Consider the following 12,291-nt stretch of genomic DNA (forward strand, 5'->3'; position numbering starts at 1 on the left):
AAAGTGCAACTAAGGGGTGGTGCTTAGGTTTGTACAGAAGAGGCATTGGCCCAAAATGTGTCCACCCTAAAAACACATCAGATGGGTCAGGACTATGCAGGTAAACAAGCAGGAACAGCTGACAGGTAGCAAACCTCAGATAGCTGACACACAGGAAAACATGAGGAACCAAAAAGGATCTGATGAAAAAGGCAGGTCTAAGTACAGGCCTGGGTGATGAGGGAATTGGGGTTAGGTGTGTGAGTGAGGAGGGAAACTCAGGTGAGCAGGTGAAATTATAGACAGGAAAAAAAACTGGGGGACATCTGGTGGACGGATGGGGACGGCAGGGCCTGAGACAGGGCCTGAGGGATGGCAGACTGACAAAAGTTTGTATGATGAAACAGGTCCTCGCTTACACATCAAACAGATTATGGAGCAACACAATTCATTAATCAGGTGTGTCTGAACACCTGATAAATTCACTATCTGGCTCTTCACTGGTTTCAAACAGCTGCCTCCTCCTCCTACAGTTGAAAACAATGAATGAAAACAGCATCAGTGGCCAAAAAACTAAATTTTACACCCACCACATCCAGTTTTCTGTGTTCAGTCCAAGGAACCTGAGATGTGTTGTATTTGCCCTGAAGGCATCATTTGTTGTTAGCCTGCTCTGTAGAACCTGAGCTGCCTCATCCAACAATCAGATGCAAATGAGAGCACTTTGTCCTCTCTGCTCATCCTCCTCCTCCTCCACTGCCTCTCCTTCTCTGGTGTTCCTGTGTTTGTGGAGGCAGTGCCATGATCATGAGGCTGCACATTCAGGTCGCTCAGTGAGGACAGATTTGTTTTTGTTTGAGAAACATGTAAAAACTTGAATAATGGTATCAGATACCTGTGTTGAAATGGCTTTAATTCAGAAAAAACTGCATAAAGCCAGGGAAAGTTCTCTGTCTCTAATAAAGCTTGTTTATCTCTGCAGGTGAGGTAAATAAAGGCCACTGCAATTTCTGGTTTGGACCAGACTTTGACACTTTACTGCAAACTTGCTGACAGTTATCACCAAGGTTAGAATCGTTTTGGACTTTTCATTGATTTTTATTTTTATTTCATTTTGACTTTTTGTTTTCATTTTCAGTTTAGTTTGAATTAGTTTTAAAGCAGATTTGCTCTTTTAGTTTAGTTTTTATTAGTTTCAGTGGTAGTTTTTGGGGGGGGGGGTTTGTTACATGGGGAATTTGTCAGGGCCAGATTCAGATAGGTCAGAAAAAGTATTATGTAATAAAAACTGAACAAAACATCAAACCATTTACAAAATGATAACAAAATCAGATCAACAACCATCCACAACAGAGGTGTGTTAGTGCATTTGTGTCATTAAATTAAAGAATCAACTGGACACAACAACAACTTGAATCCTTTAGATGAACCAACTCTATATGTACAGTGAATGATAGTTAAAGTGAACATGAACTGGTCGAATACTGAGAGTGTGAGATACTATGAGACACCAAAACACTAGCTGGTGTATGAAATAAATTGACAAAGACGAAAACTAAAGACGTTTCTCTATAATTTTAGTTTATTTTAGTTTTATAAACACAATACAGTTTCTGGGTTTTTTTGCTTTGGTTATTTTTATTTCAGTTAATGAAAAGGTTTTTTCACATCTAGTTTTTGTTATGTCATTAATTTTAGGTAATGATAATAACCATGATTTTCACGATGTTCCCAGCTCGAGTATGATAGTTAAACTCTGCCCACCTGTCCTTAACATGTTTCTATAATGGACAAATGTGGAGAAAAGTGGTGAAGATCAGAGACGTGTGTGTCTACATTATTAACTGTGGCATGATGAGACCAAATGACTTTTATATCACCAGACGCTCATTATGTCAGATTTGGTGATTATGTTCTTTCAGGACCACAACCTCCATGACATCATCACAGAGGATGTGACAGTGTTTTACATGACAGAGGAAAGACGTTACTAAAAAAGACGTCATTGTTTCTTTTGGACCTTGTTAGGCATCCTGTGCCATGACACAATATCTACAAAGTATTCTGATGTTGTGAGCTAGTCGTTGTGTGTTTTGTGTTAATACATGAACACTGCCCTCGTCAACATCTCCCCCTCTCCCTCCCACACACACACTTTCCAGGTCATTAGTCCAGCTGTTCTCATTATACATACATATATAGGTGTATACATGTATATATATATTTGCAGAGAGACAAATATATATTTACACATTACTGTCCTCCCAGGTAAAACGACAGCATCAGTCATTTCAGCAAGAGCCCAAAACACCATTTTCACATTCAAATTACAAAGCTCCTCGAGCTTCATGGACATAGATTTGTCAGTATATATTAGCCATATCAACGTGGTAAGACAATAATTGTCTGTTTTACTTCCTGCTTAGAGTCATCATAATACTGCCTTTATAGTTATCTGATGAGGTCTGTGCTGTAAATATGCTGATCTAGTAGAGCTTGAATATTTGTTTCTAATGAACGAGTGTACATCTTTGTGATTTTAAAATAATTCAAGTAAACACACACAGATGAACTATTTATGGCTTTTAATTGAATAACAAAAAATTGAAATGAAAGGAAACAAATTATTAATTAAACTAATTGGTGGTGTTACCTTTGGTCATTGAAATTGTTTTTTTGCAGTGTGCAGTCTTTTTGTTCTGTGTCATCTTCACTGAAAATAAAATGTGTCCAAATAATAGACACGTCATTCCTCTCAGGAAGGAGCTCCTCATATTGAAGCTCAGTGTTTATGCTTGTGTCGTCCAGTTTCCAGTAGATGTGACTGTAGTGTAATATTAGTATGCAGTTGTCTTCAGAGTGAGACTGTCATCAAGCATGTGAAATTTAGGGAATACTGGACAAAGTATCATAGGGTTATAACCACTCTCTATATTTCAATTAGGTGGCACTATGAATATTACTAAATATGAGCATGTAGATGTGTTCAGGGCGGGACTCTTATCAAACAGAAAGTTTGGAGATGTTCTATATGTTGTTGAGTTGAGTATAGATAACAGAACAGTAACTTAAAAATGTGTTTCTTTGCGCACAGTGATAAAAGATTTATAGGGGTCAAAAAGTCAGAGGATATAAATGATTTCTTTTTAATTAAAGGTCACATATTATGCAAAATGCACTTTACCATGGTTTTCTAACGGTAAAATGTGTCCCCAGCCTGTCTACAAACCCCCAAAACATGAGAAAAGACCATCCGCTCCATCTTTTGCTTGCTACACCCTTCAGAAAATGTGTGCTCACACAGGCCAATTGGAGATTTTCCTTTGATGGTCACGTAGGGAAATAACACCTCCCCCCGATGGGTGACACTCCCAGAGCTAGGTGTGTGTTCTGCCCACTGAGTCTGACTTGCATTTACTGTCGTTTATGCCTCACATCGCCGGCTCCGGTAAAACTATGTTGAAGGTACAAGCGAAGCAGTTGACTGTACAAACCAACAAAGAAGTCTTTTTTACCCCCTACGTCTGAGGATCTGAAGACCCAGTAATTTTGTTTTATTTTATTTTTGATGGAAATGTACACCGCTACAAATGTTGTAGCGGGCTAACCATTTCACTTCGGGCTGCTTTCTCCAGGAGGGCCAGTACAATGCGGGATTCGCTACAATTCTGAACATAAAGCTTGGCTAAGTGCCGACTGTCCGTGACCCAATTCCAAACTTGGGAGCTGTAAGTTTCACCATTTTATGTTCCTTTACTGTATATACATGAGAGCCTGTTACATGTGTTGCTAGAATGCCAGCTAGACAGCACACCACCTGACGTGCATCTACTTTTGATAAACCTAACAGTCATTTACCTGTTGTAAGGTTTAAATAATTCCACTTATAATGTAATATTGCTCTGTGTTTATGTGTCACATTGCTAAAGTTTTTATAAAGAATATAATTGGTTAAAGGTGTCCAGGCTACTGTGCCCTGCAAGGATTTCCTCATTTTCATGTTTAAAATGACGTGATAGCATGGGTGATCAGTTTTTTCTTACTAAATGCACATTGTAGCAATGGCCTATCCATCCACATAGTAGCAGCTACTAAAAGTGCATTAGGCACAAAGCAGTATTCTGAATGATTGCACTTACAGTCTGAGTAACATATGAAAGATGATTGGTGTGCTTACAGTTACAGTGTAAAGCTGTGAGACTATCAGCACTTCATACTTATTGATTTTGAAATGCTGTACTTGATACCACTCAATTAAAGGCTTTTTTAATGAAAAGAAGTGTATTTTCTATGCACTGTAGGAATTTCAAAGAAACTGGAGATCAGCTGGATGAAAAACTGAAAAACGCTAGAAGTGGAAGAGAAGCATAAAGAACCATATATACTGGACCGCAGCTTCCTCAACCACTGGGCCAGAGAGAGTGGCAGAGTGGACCTCGATCCTCAACCATGTCCTAGACATTCATACACATGATGATGATGATCCTCTTTTCCCCAGTGTCAACATCCACTGTGCCAGAAAAGGGAAAAAACTAGATGACTTTCAGCAGGTGTGTTACTAATAAACAGACTAAAACCTCATCACATGGCTCCTGTTATTATAGTGATCAGAAATATTGTAAGAAGGTAACCACATCTAGTGATTCGGTAACTTTTAGTAACTGTCATTAATAATTATTACTCTATTGTATTTTAAAATATATTTTTTATTGTTTTTAGCATCTCATGCCTTCGACAAGCTGGAGAAGGTGCTGACAGACAAAAGGACTCTGAAGGATGTCGCAAAACTGAGCCCCCACCATCAGACTTCACCTGTAAAGGCTTTCCACAGCGTCCTCCTTTGTTTTGCCCTGAAGAATGTTGTCTTCCCATCTCTTGGAATGCTATGCAGGTAAATGAAGCTGTGGTTACTTAGAACTTGTGAGAATGTGTAGGCTAAGATTTCTGTCAATATTAACATCTTTGATTTTCTCTTTACTGTTCTTCCAGGTAGAGTCTCTACCTGGCTGCTATGTACTACAATGAAAATGCTGACCAACCGCAAGCCCAAACAAAATATGAACCACTGTTCAAGGTCCACTTTCCAAAGGCCATGAAGGGAGAATGCACAGCTAAACTAGTTAAGAATGAGCCGACATTCTATAAGTGTTATTTTATTTTTTAACCAAAAAATGTTTTGTACACATTGTATTAAGTATTGCACGTACATGTTATAATAGTTCCACCAACAACAAAATACATTAAAGAAAATGTCAGGAGGTAGTCAGAAACAGACTTTCAGTCATTGTTTTGTAAACAAACAACAAAAAAATAAAAAATGTAAACAAAATCTTTTGTTTTATCAAACAGGGTATGTGGGTAGGTGGACCTCATATTTGAAAAAAGTCTTTGTTGTGCCGGCACCATACACAGAAGCTGTTTTGGCCATCCCAGAGGACCTCACTGCACAGTCAAGCGGGCTGAGGAGGAGGAGATCATATCCAGCTATGTGTCCCACTTTTGTCATTAGATTAGATTAGATTAGATTAGATTAGATTAACTTTATTTATCCCACAACTGCAAATGTCTCATCTCACTGTGCTGCAGAACAGAGAGGTTCAGGAGATCCTCTGTTCCCACTGCCATCAGGCTGCAGAACACGGCTGTCTATCTATCAGAACATTTATTTGGTCATTTTCTGCTTTGTAATTTAACTAGATGAAGGATTTTAGCCCTCAGACATCTGGATTTTCAGTTATCAGAAAAACAAGCTGAGTAAATGTTAGACAGCTCAGCTCCCACCTGATTTTTAACACGAAACTGCTTTTTTCTCTGATCACTCAGTATCTCAGTAATTGGTCCTGTCTTCATCATCTTGTGTGGACTGATGATGCTTCTGTCAACACTGTTACTCAAGGATGTGCAACAGATTGTGGTCGAACACATGTGACAAAATAGTTATGGGACATTGCGTTGACTTTTCACACCTTGATTTTAGTGAAACACCCAGATGATCACTCAGAATCATTATCTTGCTGGCTGTTAGTGCTGACCTTGTCTTCTATGGTCAAAGTCACTGACAAAAATATCACCTGGAGGATTACAGAGCCACTGCTGCTGAAAGAAATCATATGCTGCCATTAGTGAGGAGGTATTATGACAGTGCAGCAGAGGTTAATTAAGCAGGTAATATAAGACCGGATCAAACTTTAATGATGCCTGTGGGGACAGAGAAGGACACAGCATTCTCAAAGGCTCTGCAGCAGCAGGTTGATGTGCCGTTCTCACAGCTGATTGTCCTGCTGGGAGAAGCAGCGTCTGATGTGATAGGAATAGGTCATGCTCGTTTGTGCAGCTCGCCTGAACCCCAGTGTTCTGTGTGATTGAGAGACCTGGTGCTAATGAGGAGGGAGATGGTTTTGTGTGCTTCACCAACTACTGTGTAGTTGAAGGCAGCCCAATCAGACATGAATGACAGTGTGCAGTTGTTGGTGGTCACCAGTGACGGCTCCTCTGATGATTGTGTCCCACTGACGCACTAACAGCAGTGAAACAGAAGTTAAGTTCACACATGCTCAGCACCTTTTTATATCACTGTGATATGTCTGAGCCACTTGTTTTTAAATGTCATCGGTTCTTAATATATCCATATGTAGCTTCATATGTATTCATTCACTTCCAGTCACAAACCTCAGTGTATTTACCTTTTCACAACCCCAAATTTTAACCCAGTCCTTTCAGTAAAGACAGATGCCACTTTTGCTTCACATCATGCCTCCTAAAGCCAAGCAGGTTGAAAAAGATGACAATAAAGAAGACTAGCAGTCCACTGGCATTAGCCAGATTAACATGGTAACTATTTTACGGAGCATCGCCAGTCCGTATCATCTGCCCTCTCTACCGAGTTCCAATCAGAGTTTGAATCTCTCAAAACCAAATTAGATACAGTGAAGGCCACAGTGACTGATTACGGTGAGCCTATTGTAAGTCTGGAGGCCAACGGCAACCTAACTGAGGAACGCATCAAGACACTCGAGGATTCGTACTCCACTCTAACACAGGCTTATGCTTAGCTCAAGGCTAATAACATAGATCTGGAAGGACGAAGCCAATGAAAAAATTTTAGGATTGTCGGTCTCCCACAGTCTAATGAGGGTCCCTGGCCTACAACCTTTTTCTCCTAGGTATTAGTGGAGATATTTGGTGACCAAGTGCTGCAATCCCTTCCTGATCTGATTAGTTTTATCATTGCAATTACTATTACCATGTTTTTGTCTGAATATACTGAAGGAAGGCAAAGTGAACATTTTTGTGCAATGCTAATGCTCTACCTAAGTAGTTTTGTTGTTCCTCATTTGCCTAATGTTAAGGAAGCACTGACATACAAATATTTTATTTTATTTTTCTACTATTACTGTCTGCACTACATGGTTTACACTATGACTAGCGGGAACCTTGACCAAAATGGATTAGTGAGTATGGAAAAAATGGATGGCATTTCATGCATTTTTGGTTTAATAACACAGTGGGTTCGATTTTTGCATTTGTTTGTCGATTTTTATCTATTTGTTAACCCTGGCTCGACAACAGGGGCGAGACATGTCCCTCCTGGGCCCAAACGGAATTATTATCATGAAAACTCTCCCTTCAGTCTCTCCTTACTGCACAACTTCCCCATCAAAATTCATAATATTTCCCAAAACCCACTTTTTCCACCTCCTCCAAGCCAGGCATTTGATTACAGTTTTTCTCGGTCGCTTTGGTAAATTTCTCCGAGAACCGAGGACACTATGCACGCCCACCTACACCGGCTACCTGACTGCAAGAAGTTCCTGGATGCATGGTATGAAGTCGCTGCTAACTCAATTAGCATTCAAAATTCAAGGTAAACTTGATAGCTTAGTGTTAAAATAATCTGTGTAGTTAATTGCATACATGTCCACATTTGGTAAATATCACATATATGAGGAGAAACCTTATAATGTTAGCTGAAGTTACTGTGTGTAAGCTAACTGTGTGGTGTAACCACTTGTATTAAAACCATAGACCAAGGGAAAAACATGTTATAACGTGTTTTAAAATTAGTTCTGCAAATCTAAGGTTATGTTGTTAATATTAAGTTTAGCTCAGTGTTAGTCGGCTAGTTTTGCAGCTGTAGTTCATTTCATTATTGATGACAGGAGGCAAAACATCTCTCGGAATGGTTCTGTCTCTGTTTCAGAATATAGAACATCACTGAGAGCTGAGAACCATCATGACGTGCACCTGCACAATGACACAAAAGTGAGTATTAGTTTCTATTCTCTTGTTAGTTAATGTAAAACAGTACAGCAGACTGTTTATTACAACGAAGCTGAGGGAATAATGTATTTTCAGATAATTGTGTGATCATCTAATCAGATCGCTGTTTCTTTTGTCTTTTTCTCTATACTCTACAATATGATATTGATATAATTTATCTCTATTAAAATGTTTTTTTCCATCCAGCCAAGGTCTGGATCTTTTGGGACCCCTACAACCTCTTGCAGCAATGATGGAGGCCCTGCACCACCTCTGCCTGCAGAGTCCACACCTGAAGATCTTCTCTTTCCAAACATAGACACAGTGTCTAATATAGTATTTTTTAATGTAACACTTGTGGCCATAATTATTATTCAATCTTATCAGCTATGCTCTTCCTTGTTCCCTACACCCTCACTGTCATATTACACTCTCTGCCCCATGTCAGACATACAATCAGATGGCTTTTGGACTCCACTGTAGCTGTAGCTGTTAATATCAGTGTGCTTTTCGCACAGCATCACTTATTTAGAGGTAGATTGTAACTGGAGCAAATAAATATTAACTGTCTCACACATTAGGACTCATGATGAATAATGATTATACTTGTTACTACAAATTCTGTTGCACTGTTGATTCAACTACCTCTTTTTGTTTTGCATATGACAGCGAACTTCAGCTTTAACTTCATCCACAACTGTATTTTTTTATTTTAAATGGTTACAGTTGACTGTAAATTGTACACTACAATTTTTATTTAATCCATTCGTTACATTCTTTTTATACATGTTTCCAGTGTTGTAAAATGTTTAGATAAATGTAGTTTATAATGTCCAACAAAGTTATCTGTGAAGCTCTTGCTTTAACTTTGTTGATGGTTTTTATAGAACACATCTGGTATGAATTTTCACAATAGTAACACGTACAGCATTGTGTGGCTATTTCTATGTTAGCTTTAATCAACAACATAAATACTAGAAATGTTTAGATGTTGCTGTCTGACAACATTGACAATGAAGAATCAAAAACATGTTGATGTCAGTTGGTAAATACTTTCCCCTATGGAGGTGGTGACAGTGCTAGAGTTGATCCATAACTTAATCACAGTTTAATATTTATAAATTCTGTTCTTAAAAGTGTTGCTACCATCACCTGTCAACAACAACAGAAATTAAGTCAGAGGTAGGAAACTGAACCTGTAAATACTAAAGACAGAGAATAATTAACAAACTAATCAACAGTTAGTCTGTCATTTCATCAGAAGAAGCTCAACTGGAAGTGGTTTTCTAGCATCATCATCACAGCCCATTCGAGAACTAAGGATGTCCATGCAGTCTCCCTTCACCACAACCAGATTAATGGAAACAAATGGAAACATACATGAGGTCCTCCTTCTGTTGGCACTGGTCACTCAGTTTTCACAGTGTGGAAACATTTCAAATGACAATAAAAGACAAGCACTTGAGTTAAGATGTGGTGGATCACTGTTAATCACAAATATCTATCAGCTGTCATGATAGGTGTATGAATGTCTACTTCAGTTGTGAACCGATTCCTCTGAGTGTCTTTTAGAACAACTGAATGCCGAATAAGCCATTTTCAGGCAAACAACATGTTAGAGCTAACTCTGATGAACTGAATGGATGGAAAAAAGCTTTATAATAGAGAGAAATCATATCAATATCATTTAGAGTATAGAGAAAAAGACAAAAGAAACAGCACTCTGAGTAGATGATCACACAGTTATCTGAAAATACATTATCCCCTCGGCTTAGTTGGAAAAAACTGTCTGCTGTACTGTTTTACATTAAATAACAATAGAACAGTGTTGTGCCTGAATGTTCATACAACACATTCATATTTTCAGTGAACGCTAAACTGAACGAATCAGTTTACATATGGGGTTAGATTTGAAGAACTAATTTTAAAGCACATTATAACATGTTTTTCCCTTGGTCTATGGTTTTAATACAAGTGGTTTCACCACAGAGTTAAATTACACACAGTGACTTCAGCTATAATAACATTACAAGGTTTCTCCTTATATACTGTATGTGATATTTACCAAATGTGAACATGTATGCAATTAACTACTAAGATTATTTTAACACTAACTATAAAGTTTACCTCAAATTATGAATTCTAACTGTGTTAGCAGTGACTATGTAACACATATCCAGGAGCCTGTTGCAGTCAGGTAGGTTAGGTGGCCATGCATATTGTCCTCGGTTCCTCCTCAGCTCCGCCCTTTCAACCAAATATGGTTTCTTCTGGTTTCAAAAAACCAAGATGGCGAAGGCCAAAAATGCAAATTGGCTTCAAAACACTTGTTCACAAGTGACATCACGGTGGGTTGCCACTTGGTACTGGTTTGTCCGTCTCCAGTCCTCTGGAGTCCATGACTGCAGCCAAGACCTTGGTTCAGAGCCAGACCTGTTTGGACTGGTAGCTTTGCTTAGGGCTAAAAACACCAAATAATATTAAATAATTTATTCATAATTTAACATATAGTTTATTACTCAAACCCTGTGCTTCTGACGGTGTCAGTTCTTGGGCTAAATTCTGTTCATCACTGAATCAATTTTTTTTTTTTTTTTTTACAAGCTTTAATATCCTGATGTTAGTCACCTTGTTTTATAAAGTGAAAGCAGCAGATTGATGTTCATTTCCACTCCGTCCTCTCTGTCATTTCACTTCCCCTTCAGTCTTGTAGCTGTTCACAGTGTCTTGTATTAATTCATCTTTCCTTCATTATGGCTTCATTAACTCTCTGTGTCCTCTGTGCTGTTCTGTTTCGTCTTCTCTTCCCACAGGCTCTCTGTGTTTCAGTTGACAAAATTTAATGAGCTCTTTAATTGTAAGTCAATTTACTACTAAATTTATTGCCTATTTACTCTTTCTCTCTCTTTATTTGTGTGTGTTGGTGAGTTTTACCTCTCCTGCCACTACTTATTCACCTTGCTGTATTCTTGCCTTATTCATCCATCCTAAAAATAACAATGTGATGTTCATTGTTTGTTCAACAGCAACTGTAAAAAGGCTCCAAAAGCTTTTTTTTGTCTTCATGATGATTTTATTTTGAGTAGTCCTGTATGAATGTGCTCGTGTTTAGGAGTCATGTGTAACTGTGTACACACACAGACACACACTTCATTGTTCCCTTTGGAGATAATAAAGTGTCCCTGTCTAAACACAGACAGATTGACATTAAACCTCAAAACCTAAGGAGGTCTGTACCTGTATCCCAGTTCAGGGGCCACACCCTCAAGGGGACGTAGTCTACGAAGGTGTGGCCCTTCTTAGCTGGATTTTAGAGGATTTTCGCTGTGCATCACCAGCCATTCTCACCAGCCGTTCTCACCAGCTGTTCTCACCAGCTGTTCTCACCCCTTACCATTGCATAACAAAGCACAGGTCCTGTCACAAGCATTTTTTTAATGAAAACTTGAGGTTTAAATGGCCTTGGTTTTTACAGTTGTACCATTGAGCTGAAACCCAATACTTACATTTAACAGTCCTCAGGCTCTCTGTCAGTGGGGTTTGCTGTCATATTATTTTCATTACCGGCATGCAATGAATCTTGGGATAGGTTGGGCCAAGAATGATCCACAGGGTGGAGCCTTTGTTGCCCAGGAAAATAATGATTCAAAGGAGCCTTTGAAATGGGACAGTCCGGTCACTCCACTGTGACAGAGTCAGTCTTTAAATGCAGCCTCAGAAGCATGAGACCTCTCTGAGTTGCGACACAGCTAGTGTCTGTATAAAAAGAGTAAAACTCGCAATATCACACCACAATCCTCTGCTCCTGCTCTCTCTCAGGATACCAAATCTGTCTGCCATCTAAGATCCACCTTCTTGAGACTGACAATCAATTTAAATGACAAATGACAACCTACGATTGTGGCATCAGAAACACAACATGGATTATAGCTGCTTTCAGGTGTTCCTTAGACGGACCACAAAGCAGACTTTACAGATGGCACCAGTTCATCAACGCATTGACACAACCAGTCAGACATTTGTCTGGGTGAATTTAGGCAGGATGAGTTTATG

The 12,291-nt window shown here is 38.9% G+C and overlaps 1 protein-coding gene and 1 long non-coding RNA gene across 3 annotated transcripts in view; both read left to right on the forward strand.

The window, feature by feature from the left end:
* The window catches only part of dok4 (docking protein 4), a 114,222-nt gene that overhangs the window by 71,836 nt on the left and 30,095 nt on the right, over positions 1-12,291 (forward strand). The window lies entirely within an intron of this gene.
* LOC130173374 (uncharacterized) lies at positions 3,837-6,175 on the forward strand. Its single transcript, XR_008828409.1, has 3 exons — positions 3,837-4,529; positions 4,699-4,870; positions 4,969-6,175. It is a non-coding gene; the product is annotated as an uncharacterized LOC130173374 (long non-coding RNA).

The sequence above is a fragment of the Seriola aureovittata genome, chromosome 1 (genome assembly GCF_021018895.1).
Source record: "Seriola aureovittata isolate HTS-2021-v1 ecotype China chromosome 1, ASM2101889v1, whole genome shotgun sequence".
In the NCBI taxonomy this organism is placed as follows: Eukaryota; Metazoa; Chordata; class Actinopteri; order Carangiformes; family Carangidae; genus Seriola; species Seriola aureovittata.